The 16,974-nt window shown below is 33.8% G+C and overlaps 1 protein-coding gene across 1 annotated transcript in view; it reads left to right on the top strand.

Annotated features, from left to right (window-relative positions):
• The first annotated feature begins 8,223 nt into the window (after positions 1 to 8,223).
• Positions 8,224 to 16,974, top strand: part of LOC143252952 (transformation/transcription domain-associated protein-like) — a 258,974-nt gene continuing 250,223 nt past the window's right edge. The window contains 1 exon segment of the mRNA XM_076505896.1: positions 8,224 to 8,333. The gene's annotated coding sequence lies outside the window, so the exon portion shown is untranslated.

The raw sequence follows: 16,974 nt of genomic DNA, 5'->3' as shown, positions 1-16,974 counted from the left end.
CATTACCTCATCTAATTATGCAATTTCACAGGACAGTTCAACAACATTGTCCAATCAAGAAACCAGCTGGATATGATGTAAGGATACCATAGAGGGCACAACAGATATAGTTTAAAATAACTTCTAAGGTGAATGAATGAAGTAGTGAACAATAGTTTATTCATCTTGTTGCAAGTCTAAAAAATTCAACTGTAACAACATGACAACTATTACATATTGTTGGCTGCCATATCAAACAGACATAAAGTATCACATTGAGCAAAATTTCCTAAAGCTAAATTTAGAAGCAGAATAAGGGAAAAAGAAAACATTAGATGAGACAATGTGCAAAATATTTTCTTGATTATCTCATGCTCCCCCTACATGAAATGACGAATTTCTTGGGACATGGTGAAATGATTAACATGTTGACAAATGATCAATTCACAGATGACAGAGAGAATGAAAATATGTGAGTTAGACTAAGGCAAAATCAGTATATGTCATTACAGAAGCCATCCAGTTGGCAGCTGAAACTAAATAAAGCTTTACATGGTGGGAAAAAGTCTAGGCACCTCCCCCTTTCAAATAAAGATAGCATACATAAAAGAAATAATTTATTTTTCATTAACAAAGATAAATAACAGGTTTGATTAATAATCCAAAATGTCCATTCTTTTGGGCTTCATTTTCATGACATGGTATGATATATTTCACAATGTAATGTAGCATCCTCTTAACATATTAGGGGCAGCCTTGGTGAAACTTTCAACATTTTTTTTTACAAAGCATCAGTCGTTTCCTATAATTTGTCAGAATCTATTTGATAAAGTCCCATTAAAATGTGTACAAATGAAGTTGTTAACAAAAAGCTTTTTGCCCATCCTGTACACAAACAACTAGTAGCACCATATAAAAATTATTAAATCAAACAAATTAAAAATGTCAATTACAACTTAAAAAGAATTACTGTTAGAAACTGAAGACAAAAGTATTAAGCAAACAGAAACAACTTTGAATGGATGGCAGGAAAGAACCTGCTATAAGTGTGGAATACATGGTCATTTCATCTGAGGTTAATCAACAATGAATAGTCGATAAAGGAGACAATATATTGAGAATGAGGATACTACATCCATTCTACATGAAATAATGAATACACTGCTATAATAGACCCATTCATTAAACAAGGAATACATTGACGTGAATATTCTTAACACATATTGCTACTGGTTATATTGCTACCATTGTTTGCTCTGATTTGGTAATTAAAGGAAAAAACTGCTTACTGAATTAAAAAAAACAAGACAGATTGGTGCAAACAGCAAAAAAGTATAAAGATCCAGCAAGAGGAGAGTTTGAAGTCACTATCACAGTGGATAATTCATATAGAGAAACAGTGCATACTGGGAACAAATTTCATGCAGAAAAACAGATGTTCTGTTGGGAAAGCTTCACTGCCTATTACCAAAAAATCCATGTACACTCTATGAGAATTACACTATCAGATGTTAGAATTTCTAATGACAACAGGACATAACCATAGAATAATAAAAATATCTAACCTAAAGCACAGCAGTAGAGAATCCAGAAAAACATGTAGTCTAAAGCAAAGAACCATTGGCAGAAAAGCAGCTAACTAATAAGTTTCAGTTGAGTCATCACCAGATATTGGTCAACTTACAGAAAAAGAAAAGGTTCCTATCAAGACCACATCCAGTGTAACAACAGATATGGAGTCACCAGTGCATTGTCTCAACTAGCTACCTAAAGACCAATGAAAGCACATTAAGTGACAAGGAAGCAATAGTTTATAAAGGGCAAGAGATTATCCCACCTTCATATTTTAAAAATGGAAAAGAAAATCACCAAAAACATTTTTGAGTGAAAAATTATGAAAGTTTTGAATGGAGATAATGTGTTTTCTTAATGACATTTTTACTGTACTTTATTTCACCCATTTATTGAATGTTATGTCTTATATTTACCAATATTAAGGCTGTTGTCAGGAGATACTATACTGCCAACTATAAAATTTAATTTCAAGTGTCATTCTTATACATATATAACAGGATTATTCATATTGATTCACAATCCAGCAAGGGGTCTGTGTTTTAGGGCTATTTATTGTTATTATTATTTAAGCATTTATATTACTGTTTCACCAGAGTTTTTACATCACAGGATGAGCATGCAGCTTAATGCCTTGAAACAAGTAGAATATTCTCATAAGTGTAGGAAATTATTTCAGCTATCAAAAAGTGAGTTGGGCAAAATATGTTTGACTAACAAACCGTACATATGACAATTAATTTTGTGTTAATCAGTTTGGTCATTCATTTGTCTATTACTGTCAGCCAGTTTTGTAAATTCTGTTTGTATTTGTAAAGTTGTGCTACTATAAGTGCCGTTGTCCATACAAAAGATAATAATATAAAACCCTTGAATTAATATATGTAAAAATGTAAACTTAGGGATGTCAGTTAACTTTACACACTCTTTAGTACTGTAAAAGTTGAAGTTGAAGAAACGGGAAAATTTCATTACTAAATGAGCCGAGCTTTGTTAATGTTTTTTACTAAATAACACATTTATTGAACATGTCCTCACCACAGAATGTAACAGTACTGTGTTTGTATCTGTTTCGAAATGATGACAAATCGTAAAGTAAATCAAACAAAACTATACACTTATTATTTTTATGCAATATAAACTTCTTGACTCACTTTACACTGCTCTTTCGCAAGCACCATTGTAAACGATCACATACACTGCAACGCTCCCTACAATCCCGTACCCGTTTACACACTTGGCCCTATGACATGTGCCCATCAACAATCAGTTGCAAACTCTCTTTATTAACCTGAAGATGACCTAAAGAGGTCGAAACGTTGCTCTTTACTTTGTGTTTTCTTTTTCAGCAAACCCACATCGGGCTATCTGGTGAGCCCACCGAGGGGAATCGAACACTATATTTTAGCGTTTTAAATCCGTAGACTTACCGCTGTACTAGAGGGTAGGCGTTCTTTAGTTTATTTTTAAAAGGTTTTAATACCCATACCAACCGTCTTTCGATACATATGTGCGATGAATCCCTTATGACATAAAAAGGTTTCAGTTTCGTGAGAATAACTGGATTATGCACTTAACCCTCATTTAAAACTACTAAGGTAAGAAGAAAAATATCTTTCTTAATTTCCAGCCAGATACCTCCTGCTTAGAACTGTTGTATTAATGTAACAGAATTATATCAATTATAAATGTAAAAGTTGAGCAGTAAAAGAGGAGAATACTGAATAAAATGCTAAATCTGCACTATTTTTGTGTAGGTGCTCACAGGCCGTCATAATTCAGCAATAACAAGTTGAGAATTTTTTTAGTTCAGGTTCTTCCAATCATCTTGTGTAACGTGATTTCATGCTATGATGATTTATGGAATAGTGAAAATATGTCTTTGATTATATGAAAAACCTTATTTACAGGCACAATATTATTTTTGATGCTGGTTAAAAGTAAAGATAAAACTTAGTTTTCCTGAAAATTTGGCAGCACCATCGAAAGTACAAGAAATCATTTGATTATAATCCAAGTCCTTTTTCATTAGCTCTCTGTCAAGTGAACATATAATGGTTTTGGAACCGGTACTTGGTAATATCAGTAACGCTCAAGAAGTTTTCTTTTACTTCATGGCTAATCAAAATTAATAACCAGTTTACAGTGTTCATATCTGATGATTTGTCACCCATTATGGAGTAATATTTGTTATTATTTAATTTCGAGGCATCACAACATCTACAGCATCACTGCAATTCAGCAGATCGCGAGCTGTAGTATTGCTTAAATATGTCGAACCTTTAGTGACTCTTGTACCGTCTATAGTTAAAGTAAGGAGAAGTGATTTTAATTACCTAAGTGATTCTTTACACCCATAGCCCCAGCATGGCCAGGTAGTTAGGGCGTTCGACATGCTTGCCCTTTCAGTCGTGTGGACATTATAATATTTGTTAGTAAAAAGAGTATTTCAGGGGTTGGCGGTGGGTGGTGATGATTAGCTGCCTTTACTCTAGTCTGACACAACTAAATTAGGGACGGCTAGAGCAAATAACCCTCAGGTAAATTTGCACGAAAATTCAAAACAAAAAACCTTTACAAGCGAGCTGAAATGAATGTAAGTATAAAAAATATTTTAATTTTTCTAGATAAACGTTACAAGTAATAAAATATCAATTATAAAATAATTCAAAATAAAATATTATAGAAACAGACTTAAAAGTGATATTTTTACTTACATTTAGAAATTTAATACATAAACATGCACTGACACCTGAAATATGCTCATCAATTCAGATAGGTTTAAGATACAAATGATGACTCAAACGCTTAAATAAGTACTTGAAATAGGCATTATTTAATACCTTAGGGATGTTCTATGTTTCCCAGCTATGTTGATACTCCTACACCTTCTGAAACTGGAAGTTCATTTTAAAATATATTTATGGTTCTGTGTATCCTCTTCAAGCTAAAGGCGATTTCCATGCCCCCCCCCCAAATATTGTTACCTACATATATTCATAAAATATGGAAAACACAATCGTCATTGTTGCTTAACAATTAACATCAAAGAGACATAGTATGCATGAAAGTTCTTTGCCTTAGTCTTCACATGCACATTTCGTTCATATATTTAGTTGCCTTTTCCCTTGCTTTACCGAAGGGATATGATTGAAGGTATGAGCATTACCAAATTACATGATATCCTTGTACAGGTTTTAAGAATGTTTTATATTGCATAGAACAACTTCAAAAATTGTCACAATTTTTTAGAGGAATATTCACAAGAAAATATTATTTTTGTACCCAAAGGTAAGTGGTAGATATTTATAAAGAAGGAACTTGTGTCATTTATCTTATACATGGCTCCATTCTGTACTTTTAGATATAGTATTTTTGTTTTTAAGCAGTGGCGGCGCCAAGGGGGCTTGAGCCCCCCAAAATGAGCCAAGCCCCAGCCCCCCAAATATTGTTACCTACATATATTCATAAACTATGGAAAACACAATTGTCGTTGTTGCTTAACAATTAACATCAAAGAGACATAGATCTGTAGAACTCAACGTCTTCATTACGACGGAAGTATGTGTTCATGCGTCCCATAGCAACGTACTGAATGCACTGAAACACATGTGCTGTATTGCCGCTCCCTGTGTAATGCCATTCTATCTTGAGCTTTGACGAAAATTAGACAGCCACGTTGATTTCAAGTTACAGCAGATTATCAGGGATTTTACTTGATAAACCAAAGGTTTCACAGGTATTTACCCATTAATTTCATTTATCTTTTATTGAAAAGTAAAACATAGCATGCATGTATAAGTGTATTGTGTATAGGTCCAAACTCTGAAACATTTAGCCGGTGTTGTGTCTTCTGTGAGATCAATTTGCATTGTCTATCAGCCATCCAAAATTGTACTGATGATTGTGGCATACTCTTAAAATTGTGACTTACAATTCAATTAATGTTATACTTATGATTAGATAATAACCTTACATGCTAACTGACCAAATAATATTTCCAAACAATTCTAGAATGAATTTTGAAATTGTCATTGGGCTATTTAGAAGTGCCTAATTTAATGTAATGTAGTAATTACATTATTGTAACAGGTGCTTGTCACACCTATGATAATAAGAACAATATCACAATCACAGTTTGGCCTGTATGAATAATGTGAACTTATGAAAAACCAGCCTTTCTGTGAAGGTCAACTGCAATTTAGCAAACTATGGTGTGGCAGAGGATGACCTCGCAGTGGAGGTCCACCAGTTGAACTGGCTAATTGCTAGGAAGAAAGACAAGGGGCAGGAAGTATCCTCACCATTGGAGCTTGCAACCATGCTGGAGCCATACAAGAATGCCTTCATTGATCTCCACAAACCTGTATGCATCGCTGTGACCCTGCCTGTCACTTCAGCTGCCTGTGAGAGAAGTTTCTCATGTCTGAAGCTTCTCAAGACATACTTGCACAACAGCAGTGGCAACAACCACACTAGCAACCTTGCTGTAATATCAGTAAACTCCAGGAGGACGAAACAATTCGATATTGATACTGTTATAGACACATTTGCTGCCAATCACAAGAACAGGCGCATTGTTTTGAAGTAATATTGACTGTAAACACAACATGATGAAAGATAGCCTGATAGTGACCTTACTTTTCCTCAGAGTGTATTAACTTCACATGGGATAATTCGTTTCTGCTATGTAAACTATGACTTTATGTTATTTTTTTCTGTTTGTAGCTTTACTCTTAATGGTATCTTAAATGTTCAATCTAAGCTAATCTTGATTTTCTTTATTATTATGTATTACTTTGGGTGGAATTTAGATGAGCTTCCTATTTTACATGTACGCATATTTTCATAAACAGATTATTTCTAATTTGTAATAATGAATTATTAATCAGAGTATGAGTTTCCAATGAAAACTTCATTTAAAACGCAATTCAAAAGAGCACACCTTTCTGAAATGTACCTTGGTATTTACATTTTTCCTCCCGTTGTATGGTAAGATATTAAAGTTCAGTGTTTAGGATTTTAAGTTTGATAGAGTCGTCAAAAATAACCTGCATTTTACGCAAGTAGGCGCTTTTGTTGAGAATAAGAGTGACATTAATTTTGTTGGGCTATGTAACATGAATATTTTAATTTAGTGACAGTTCTTTTAAGGCTGAGAGGGTGAGGATGTCTCTTAGTATTAAAATTATAAAAAAGCAAAAAGAGCAAAGTTTCTCCTTTATTACAGAAATAATCATAGGATTGATGAATATTTCCTTCATTGTACACAGAAAGGTTTTCCAGGTTTCTGTATAGCAATTCGAAAGGATAAACAAAACTAGCAGAATTCGGTTTACGTGGTAGAAGAGATAAAAATTAAGATATTTTGCTAGGAAGGATTTACACTGATTACTTAGCACGATATTATTAAGTTAACAGTCAAATCTCCAAGATTAAAATTGGCAGGAAAGTTATTAGTCACTCCACTCAGCTTCAAATGTTGATCATGTTCAACTCATGTAACGGATTTACTGTTATACGTTTAGTTTTGTACTTATGTTTGTTTCAGTGTATTTTTCATGCATGTTACTTGTATTATTGACTGTGTATTGCGCAAGTTACGCCTGTTCTCTAAATTTATAGAAGATTATTGAGAGCAAGAATCAACAATATTTGTTTTTAGGAAAGGTCAGTCTCTTCCAACTTTGTTGAACGTATAAAAATATTAAACTATATAAATCAATGCACCAAGAGACAGTAAAAATATTATTAGTCAGGTACAGTCAGCGTGCTATAGGTCTTTGAAGCTATAATTGTGATTAACATCTATTTATAGGAAAACTAATAATTGGACCAGGAACATTTGTAGATTTCGAGCATTACGAACCGAATAATTTAACTTCATTGGATTAATTTCGGACATTAGTATTTCCACGAGAACATTAGATATTGTCGTCGCGAAAGTTTACGGATGCTCCAAGCTAGCTAGTCAACAAAAACGAAGTGTACAGGTGTATCAACAAATAATTAATTTACTCTCTGTGAATGTCGATAAAAGATTCAGTTCCATTCCAGATATATTCAGTTTTGTTTGTAAATTTGTAAAACTCTTATATATAAACCATCATATGTGAGAACCGTTATTATAATTTTTTTTATATATCAAAATATATTTTTATTAAGGAAGAAAATTGTGTGTATCAGTCTTGTTCTCGAGTATCGTAACTTTAAAACGTGTTAACATTTAATTAACTTCTAATTTAAAATTAAAATTTCCGCATATTTGAAATAGCAATATGTAACATAATAAAACGAAGATTTGTCCAACATAAATTATAATTCGTAACATACTATTCAGGCAATTTTTCTGTTGCTGAATTGGCTCCATTTGTTTAGAAAGTGGGTGTAACCAACCCTGCCATTGATACTTCACATCAAACAACATTCTATAACACTGAATAATATATATTCAGTCCTTAATTAAATTGCCTGTTCTTTAAGTTGTATATATCATCGCAAAAGAAACTTTCAGCTTTTGTTTAAATACCAACAGTCATCTATCTGTTAAGTTATATTAATATTCGAAAAGATTTATAACAAGGAAATAAGAAGCTTTGTAATCAAATTTGTATTTGAAATTTATATTCTTAGGCTTTAAAAAATCTCCAAGACTTTTGGTTTTTTGGTATGGTTAGTTATATGTATTGTTTTTATGGTTATAACATAACAACGCACCAGGTAGAGCTACACAAAGTTTCGGCCTGAGTCGAAAGAACATGAAAGATGTAAGCGTGGAAATAGTAAGTAACCGTTATTAATATATATTCTTTAATGTTCATATGATATTCAATTTCTTTGCATAACAGATTGTGTTTATTTAATTTAAATTCTTATAATATTTGTATAATATATTTCTAACATGGAAAGTATTTTAAAACTGTAGGTGTTTTAAGTTCTTGCGTTTGTAAACGTTTTCATTCTTACTAGTCTCGGTGTTTAAGTCCTAGTACTGCTAATATAGATAGTACCATAGTGCAGTGATACTATTACTAATAGCATATTTGCAATTAACCCTTACTTTCGCGCTATTACTGTATCTCGAAATAGTATAATTTGATAGTGACTGTTTTTTTGACTAGGATTAAGAAGTGTTCAGTGTTAAATGCTACAAACAATAACTCTACTTACGAGTTTTTTTTTGTTGCCGCTTTTATAAGTGACTGGAGTCTAAAGCAGGATACCTAACTGATGAATTAAATATTGGTTGCATTAAAATATTAAAACTTCATTTCATGAAAAGTATTTACCATATTATTTACAAACTTTTCATTAGATATTAACTTTTTAAGGAGTGGATTACAAAAGCATGCAATAGAAAATAATGACTTTTGTGAAAAACACACTATTTAATCATTACAATTTTTATTCAAGAATATTCTGATAAACAAGCTGCAAAAGTTTTCAGTTGTATGCAATAAAGGATTTTATTTTCTGCAGTTAATTATAACTTGGATGTGAGAATTATTTAACAAGGTTTTCTCGTAGTTTTTCATTCCTCTATCATTTCTCACAGTTCTTATCTCCCAGTAAGTTAATCAAAATACATCCCACTGGTGATTCCTTCCCTTTGTCACTTTAGGTTCTATCCCTATAGATATCCCTATATATAATCTGTTTATATATGCAGACAGTTGGTAGGTCATTTAGTCCCTTATACTCTTTCCTTTCCCTTCTCCTCTTTTTGATCAACAGAACTTGGTGGTTTAGGTACTTGACTTGCAATTTGAACCTGATCATTATCCTTTCATTTTTGAAGGTGTTATAATTTCATAGTCAATTCCAGTATTTGTTTAAAGAATAGTTTGAAACTTTGAAGTGAATGGTATTGACTAGCTGCCTTCCCCCTAGTATATCACTGCTAAATTATGGATGGATGGTACAGATAGTGAAGTACGTTTGTAGAAAATTCAAAGCACACTGATCTTCAGTGTCTTTTGTTGTGTCTCAGGGGCCATGGTATTGATTCTTTGGGACATGACAGTCATTAAGAGTGAAATTGGCCAACTTCAGCATTTTCTTTTCCTTTTTGTTTTTCCCAAAAAGAACAGGAATTAACATCACCAAACTGACCTTTTCTCTTTTTCAAGACACCTATCTGCCTATTCTGACTTCCTTGTTCTCCAATTGTTTTCTTCATTTTGTTTATTGGGTATAGGAGTACCAGTTTTGAGTTCTCCTTTTTTGTCATTGATTTGACTTGCTATGTCTTTAAATGAGTCATGAGAATGTTTTTTTTTCTACATCCACAATCTTGGACTTTGATTCCATTATCATATGGATATTGGCTCCTACTTGGCCCTTTTAAGGGAAATCACCGTGTTACTTCTCCAAGAGTTGCTTTGGCGTGCTTGGCTTGTCAAGTTTTTCATATCACTTCTGACTTTCACTCAGTACTTGGTCAACTTTGGAGTATTTTTCAATTTTTGACTTAGTTGGGCTTAGCTAGCTCTTATTCATTTGGGGAGACTGAGTTTTTAGTCACTTCACCTTTTGCCTCTTCTACACTTTTGAAGCAAGAGGTTCTACTTCTTTTGGGGACACTTGCATTTCCAAAACATCTTGTCTCTCTAAGCCTAGCTTTCATTAGGATTCTTCGTTGAATTTTGAAAACACCAGTGGAAAGTCTTTCATAGTCCTTTGTCCTTTCTTGTGATGCTGCCTGATTTTTCTTTTTTGATGATCTGTTTTGGTGTCTTGGTAGCTGGACTGCACCAATATTACAGTTGGCATTCCACTTCTAATCCTTATTTGGATTTCTGTCTCCTCACTGATAAAACAGTTATAGGTTGAGAGCATCTCTAGATGAATCTACCTTCTCAGTATACTCCCCTTATAGGGTGTTATAGTCCATGACTTTTGAGTTGCTTTATGCAAAGGAGCTCATCTATGTTTTGCTGTTACACAGCCCTGTCCACCACATCAATTTTAACTACTGTGTGAAGACAGGTAAATATATTGTTTTAGAAGTTAACATTTTTCTTACTTCAAAATGATTTTTCTAATATATAATTACGTCTCTGCACATCTTTTCGCTTTTCCTCCCCCAGTACTGGTACACAGTATTCTACCTCATCTAAGAATGAAGCTAATTTTGAATGCAAATGCTTATGGAAATTACTGAGCATAGAGGATGTGTCACTCTTATTGGTTGAAAACTATTATCATATGATGGTTACATCGTGTACCAGGGCAGTTCATGTTACAATGTAGTCTTAGGTTGGAAATAGCTCAAGGCTAGTGTAATATACAGAATTTCAAGAGAAGGTGCATGAGGAATAGTTGCTGTGTGCAGAGGTAACTATTAGAAATACATTTTTGGGTAAAAAGAATGTTAACTTTAAACTTTCACACAATAAACACCTTAATATCTAATCTGAAACTACTGCTATTAAAGGAACAAAAGCAAGGCATATATGGTATTCTGTGTGAATGTGGTAAAAAAATACATAGAACGAATGTCAAGTTCTTTGGAAATGAGATGCAAAGAATACCAAAGCTACATGTATAGATATGAGCTTCAGATATTTGCTTTAACAAGTCACCAGTTTGGTGACTTTAGGATGCAATTTTTCTCCTATATCAACCTGAAGTTAAAGAAGAAAGAGATTGTTTAGAAACAATAGTAATCATCAAAGCTGGCATCTTCCATTGAACCATAACAATAATCTTAGCAACATTAGCTGAACACAACCTTGCTTTTACTTACATTCTTCACCTATTGCTGTATGGGAGCATTCCTTAACATTAAACCCTTGTGTATTTTTTCTTTTGTGCTTTGATTGTTATGCTCCATATGCTTAGTTATAGATAATACTTATAGAAAACAAACCATTCTTCTCTTGAAACATACATTATGTTCCCTAAAATAAAGCCTTTTCATTATGCTTGTATATCAGTTTGTCAGTTTAATACTGTTATAACATAACATGATTTCATTCAGAAGTGAAAGTGGTATGTGCTGTTAAATTTGTCTATTTATGCAATGAAGGTATTCTTAATGTATCCACATGCTTGTTCACTGAAATGTAGTTACGTACATTATGCTCAGAAATACATGACTGACTGGCTTATTATATTTGTATTCTTTTAAAATTGTAACTTCAGTCCTATGAACTAAGGGAATGTAACTTCTATAACCTATACATACTATTAATCTCACTAGTCACTGTTATATTTAGTTTCTTATTTATAATCAGTGTCACAAAGCACATTATTTAAATAACACAATGCTCTTAAGAGGGTACATAAAGACATTCCCAAATAACTTCTTATATTCAGTTAGCACAATTTGTTATCCTTAAAACACAGGCATCAGAACAACTTTGAAGTGAGGTGGGATAGTTTTCTTGGTGCATTGACACAGCATCTTTCCATCATGATAATAACAAGCCTCTATTTCCCAGTCAGTTGGGCTTTTCATTACTGGGCATTGCCTCTCCAGATCTGCTGCCTTAAGCCTATAAAAACTTGTAAATATTAAAAAAACAAAAAAAAAACTCAACTAGTTTGAGCTATAGACCTACATGAGATATTAATTAAAATTGACTGTCCTTTTCATTGTTGGATAGTAAGGTACGTGAAATTTGACAACACTGTTTTTTTATAGAAAAAATAAAGAAATATCAGAGCTATGATCAATTTTTTGTCCAACAGTTTAGAATTAACAAAGTAACTTAGTTCTAACTAAATTATTGTACATGAAGACAGAGTTTCATATAGGTTTCCATATGTTTCTCAACATAAAGTTTAAAGTCAATTTTATATTGTAACAACTTTAACTCATAAATATTTTATAATCAATATTTTGTCATTTTCTAACACCCATTTAGGAAAATCTGTGAAGAAAACTGAAAAGTAATTGTTAAAATTCCTTTTCTGCATAGCTAACCCAACTCCCATACCTGACTGAGACCTTAATGTGGTATTACATGCTCTCATGTGTGCCTCATTTGAGCCATTGGCTTTTTGGTCTTATTACCACTTTTTTTTTCAAATGTGCTTCTCTTTCTTGCATATGATCACTGTTATTCTGATATCTATGCTTTTGATACTTCTCTAGCTAGGCTAGTCTCTTTTTTGTTTTTTTCTCTCTTAGACTTCACATACTTTGGAGTTTGACTATTTTTTCTCTTCCCCCTATCTCTTACATATCTGTGCTAATTCAGACCTTCATCAGCTCCTATGTCCAGTTTGGATTGGTTGGTATGGTTTCACACACTTCTATATTTCAGTGTCCCCACTATAATCTGTTTCTACTTTTGGACATCTCTTCTTCAGGGACCTCTTACCTCAGGTTGGTTTATTCTTTCCTAAATATTGATTCTCGCAGGTGCTTTCATATTTCAATACATCAAATCCTTCATCTGTCTCATTCTGTTGCTTCTCATTTTCACTGGCCATTGAAAAACATTTAACAGGTGGGCATGTAAACAGTTCTCCATATGTTCGTCATTCATTATTTTCATTTGGTTGTTTCATCTTTCTCTGGTTACCATTCTTCAGTTGACTAACTGTCTTTGAAATGGGAAGTATGTTTTCCTTTTTCTTTCTTTCAGTCAACCAGGATCCTAACTTGTGTTGCCTCACGTCATCATGCACCAGTGCAGTTCACATTAAACATGAATTTTAGGTGGGAGTTAGTTCAAGGCGAGTAGCATGCAAATCTCATAGACTAATGAGGGATCAAATTATCTATATAATATATGAAGGTTATTGTGCAACTGAAATACCTTTTTAGATTAGTAAAATGTTAATTTTAAACTTTAGCTTGTAATGGATTTATCTTTTCACATTTATTTTGATACCTATGTTTGGTTCGGTTTGATACATGTGGTGTGTATTGTGAAAGTCCCTCCTGTTCTGTAAATTTAAAAGATTCTTTAGAGTAAAAATCAACCTCAAGAGCTACAAATGTGATTAACACTTATTAATAAGAAAACTACAGAATTGGACCATCAACATTTATAGATTTCGAACATTACAAACCATTCAACTTTGGCAAATTACTTCAAATGTTATTATTCCTTTGAGGATGCAAAATATCTTCCTTGGAAAGATATTGGCTTGTAACTGGCGTGAGGCTGCCCAAGCTAGCTAGCTTAAGCAAGATGTGACGGAATCAACTCAGAATTAATTTGCTCATCATAGACCTCTATTGGTGATAACATCTTCAGTTCTAAATCAGATATAAAACTCAGTATTGTTTGTAAGTTTGTAAAACTGTTGTATATAAATCATTATTTGCAATAACTACTTGCAATAACCATTATTATAAGTGGTTGTCTGTATATAAAAATATATTTGTATCAACAAAGAAAATTGTATGCATCAGTCTTGTTGGAAAATATAAATTTGATACATATTAACATTCAGTTAGGTCCTAAATTCAAATTTTCAGTTATTTGAAATCGTAATACGTAACATAATAAATTCGGGGCTTTTGTCCAAGATCTGAATCAGAGACAAAATTTAAAATAAATTCACATCCAAAACTTAATTGAGTTTGTATTTATTAGTGCCAATGAGATTTGATAATGTCTGATTATCAAGGTTTTCCTGAATCACCCTTCCTTGAACAACTTGAAAAATATAACAAAAGTGAATTGCTTGAAATTACAAAAATCTTAGAGGTTAAAAAAGCAATGAGAAAAATTAACTAAAAAAAACCATACTATTGAAGTAGTAGTTGAGGTTGATTTATTTTTTGAGGAAGCGTTAGGGAAATTTTGTAGCATCTCTACTAGCCAACTAGAGTTGAGTGATAAAGGTAAGTTAAAAATCCAATTAAACACAAAATCAAACAGATCAAGCTTGAAGAAGTCTGCATCGAAGCTCAGAAAGATGAAACTTGTATTGAAGTTGAAAAAGAGAAATAACATGCTCATGTTGAAGCTGAATGAGAGAGTAAATATCTCCATACTTATTATGCTGTATTGAAGCTGAAACAGAAATTAAATGTCTTGTTGCTGAACAAGCCAGTATTCAAACTGTGAAAGAAATAGAAATTGGAGTCAACTGTAATTGACCAAGGCAAAATGACAAATGCAAATTCAATAACTATATTAAAGTACTGCCATTTAGTGAAAAGGAAATGTTCACAACATTTTGAAAAAGTTGCATAAGCCATTGAATGGCCCAGCAAAAAATGGTTATTATTATTATTACAGAGTGTTTTGACTGGTAATATCCAAGAAGCTTACAGTGCTCTTTCTCAAGAAGATTGCACCAACTATGATAGGGTTAAAGCAGCTGTCCTTAAAGTATACGAGCTAGTACTGGAGGTTTATTGTAAGCAAGATAGTCGAGCTTGTGTGGAATTTGTCCACAAAAAAGTTTTATTTTAACCAATGGTTTAATTCCATCTGTATCATCAACAGTGTCAACAAATTAGGACAGTTATGTCTGATTGAGGAATTTAAATGCTGTACAAGTGATGACCTCAAAACTTAATTGGATAATAAGAAAGTTAAGACTACAGAAAGCAGCTGCTCTTTCTGATGATTATACTTTAACATGCAAAATCACTTCATAATCCGTGATGACAGGAAAACCCACGGCAATTGTATGAGAAGTGTAAGTCTTTGTGTTTTCTTTATGCATTTGTACTTATCTGTGTGACCATTATGTCTGAACTAACATACAGTACACCACTATTAACAGTACACACTCATATGATCGTAAAGAAAAACTTAAACCAAAAAATTATCAACAGAAGAAATATCTATTTCATTCAACAACACAAACGATAACATCTTGTATCAGTATTCTTTGACATAGAGAAGGCTTATGACACAACATGGAGGTATGGCATTTTGTGAGACCTCCATATATATGGGTTACGTGGCCATTTACCCATGTTTATTAAAAAATTTTTAATGGGCAGGAGATTCCAAGTTTGTGTGGGTTTGACACTTTCCTGTTCTTTTCTATAGGAACTTGGGGTCCCTCCGGGCTATGTTTTGAGTGTCACACTTTCCAGTATAAAGATTAATGCCATCACTGAACAACTCCCTCTCACTGTTGCAAATGGGCTCTATGTCGACGATGTTCACATCTCATGTCAGTCATTGAGCATGAGATATATAAAGCGGCAACTATAAACTGCCCTCAATCGTGTACTGAAGTGGACCACTGTAAACGGCTTTAATTTCTCTCTCTCTAAAACCTTTTGCATGCACTTTTGCCGCCAATGGGATATTCACCCTGATCCTGAACTCCGTATTGGTGAAGTTTCGCTGCCAGTGGTCCCTGAGACCAAGTTCTTGGGGCTTATCTTTGACTGTAAGCTAAACTTTATACCACACATCAAGCATCTACGGGTCAAATGCACAAGAGCACTGAACATCCTCCATGTCCTCTCTACTGCCAGTTGGGGAGTGGATCGATGTTCTATGTTAAATATATATCATGCTCTTATTCAATCGAAACTCGACTATGGATCAATGGTCTATGGCTCTGCCAGACCCTCAGCCTTAAAGATGCTGGACCCCATTCATCATCAAGGACTTTGGCTCTGCACTGGGGCTTTTTGCACCTCCCCAGTTCAAAGCTTATATGTAGAATCTTGTGAATCTTCTCTGCATCTTCGCTGTTTGCAACTGTCTTTACTATATCCTTCGAAATTTTGTTCCTTACCAAAGCATCCCACCTGGGGATGTGTTTTCCTTCCTCAGTGGGGCATACTTTTTCAGAACAGATGATCTGCCATTGCTCTTATTGGCCTTCACATCCAAGCACAATTGGATGAATTGGGTCTGTCTTTGGATAACATTGCAGAATCCACTGGTCAACCGATCCCACCATGGCTTATTACAGCCCCCAAATGTGACCTTTCTTTCAGTCATCTGAAAAAGGCAGAAACTCCAGATTGGAAGTACCATCATTTATTTAATGAACATCTTTCAAACAATCATTCCGTTCCCATTTATACAGATGGTTCCAAATCAGGTAATTCAGTGGGCTCTGCCATGGTTTGTTGCGGTTCGGTGGTTGCATGCAGAATACCCTCTACAGCTTCTGTGTTCACTGCTGAACTGTACTCCATATCTCTTGCCCTGGATCATATTGAAGCTAAGCAGTACTCCAACTGCACTATTTATACTGACTCGCTTAGTTCTCTACTGGCCATGGAATTGCTTTACGTTAACTCACACCCTGTTCTCGTTGATATTCAAAACCAACTGGCCCATTTCTCATTAACATCTACTTCTATCTAGTTTTTCTGGATACCAGGCCACGTTGGTATTCGCAGGAATGAGCTTGTGGACACGGCAGCTAAATCTATCTGCTCTGGTACTATCACCACTGTGTCTATTCCGTACATGGACTATGGTCCTGTATTCAAAGCTCGGCTCTGTGCCAACTGGCAGTCCACTTGGAGTG

This window comes from Tachypleus tridentatus, chromosome 6 (genome assembly GCF_004210375.1).
Source record: "Tachypleus tridentatus isolate NWPU-2018 chromosome 6, ASM421037v1, whole genome shotgun sequence".
In the NCBI taxonomy this organism is placed as follows: domain Eukaryota; kingdom Metazoa; phylum Arthropoda; class Merostomata; order Xiphosura; family Limulidae; genus Tachypleus; species Tachypleus tridentatus.
The sequence above is the reverse complement of the archived record's forward strand: the minus strand, read 5'-3'. Positions and strand labels throughout refer to the sequence as shown.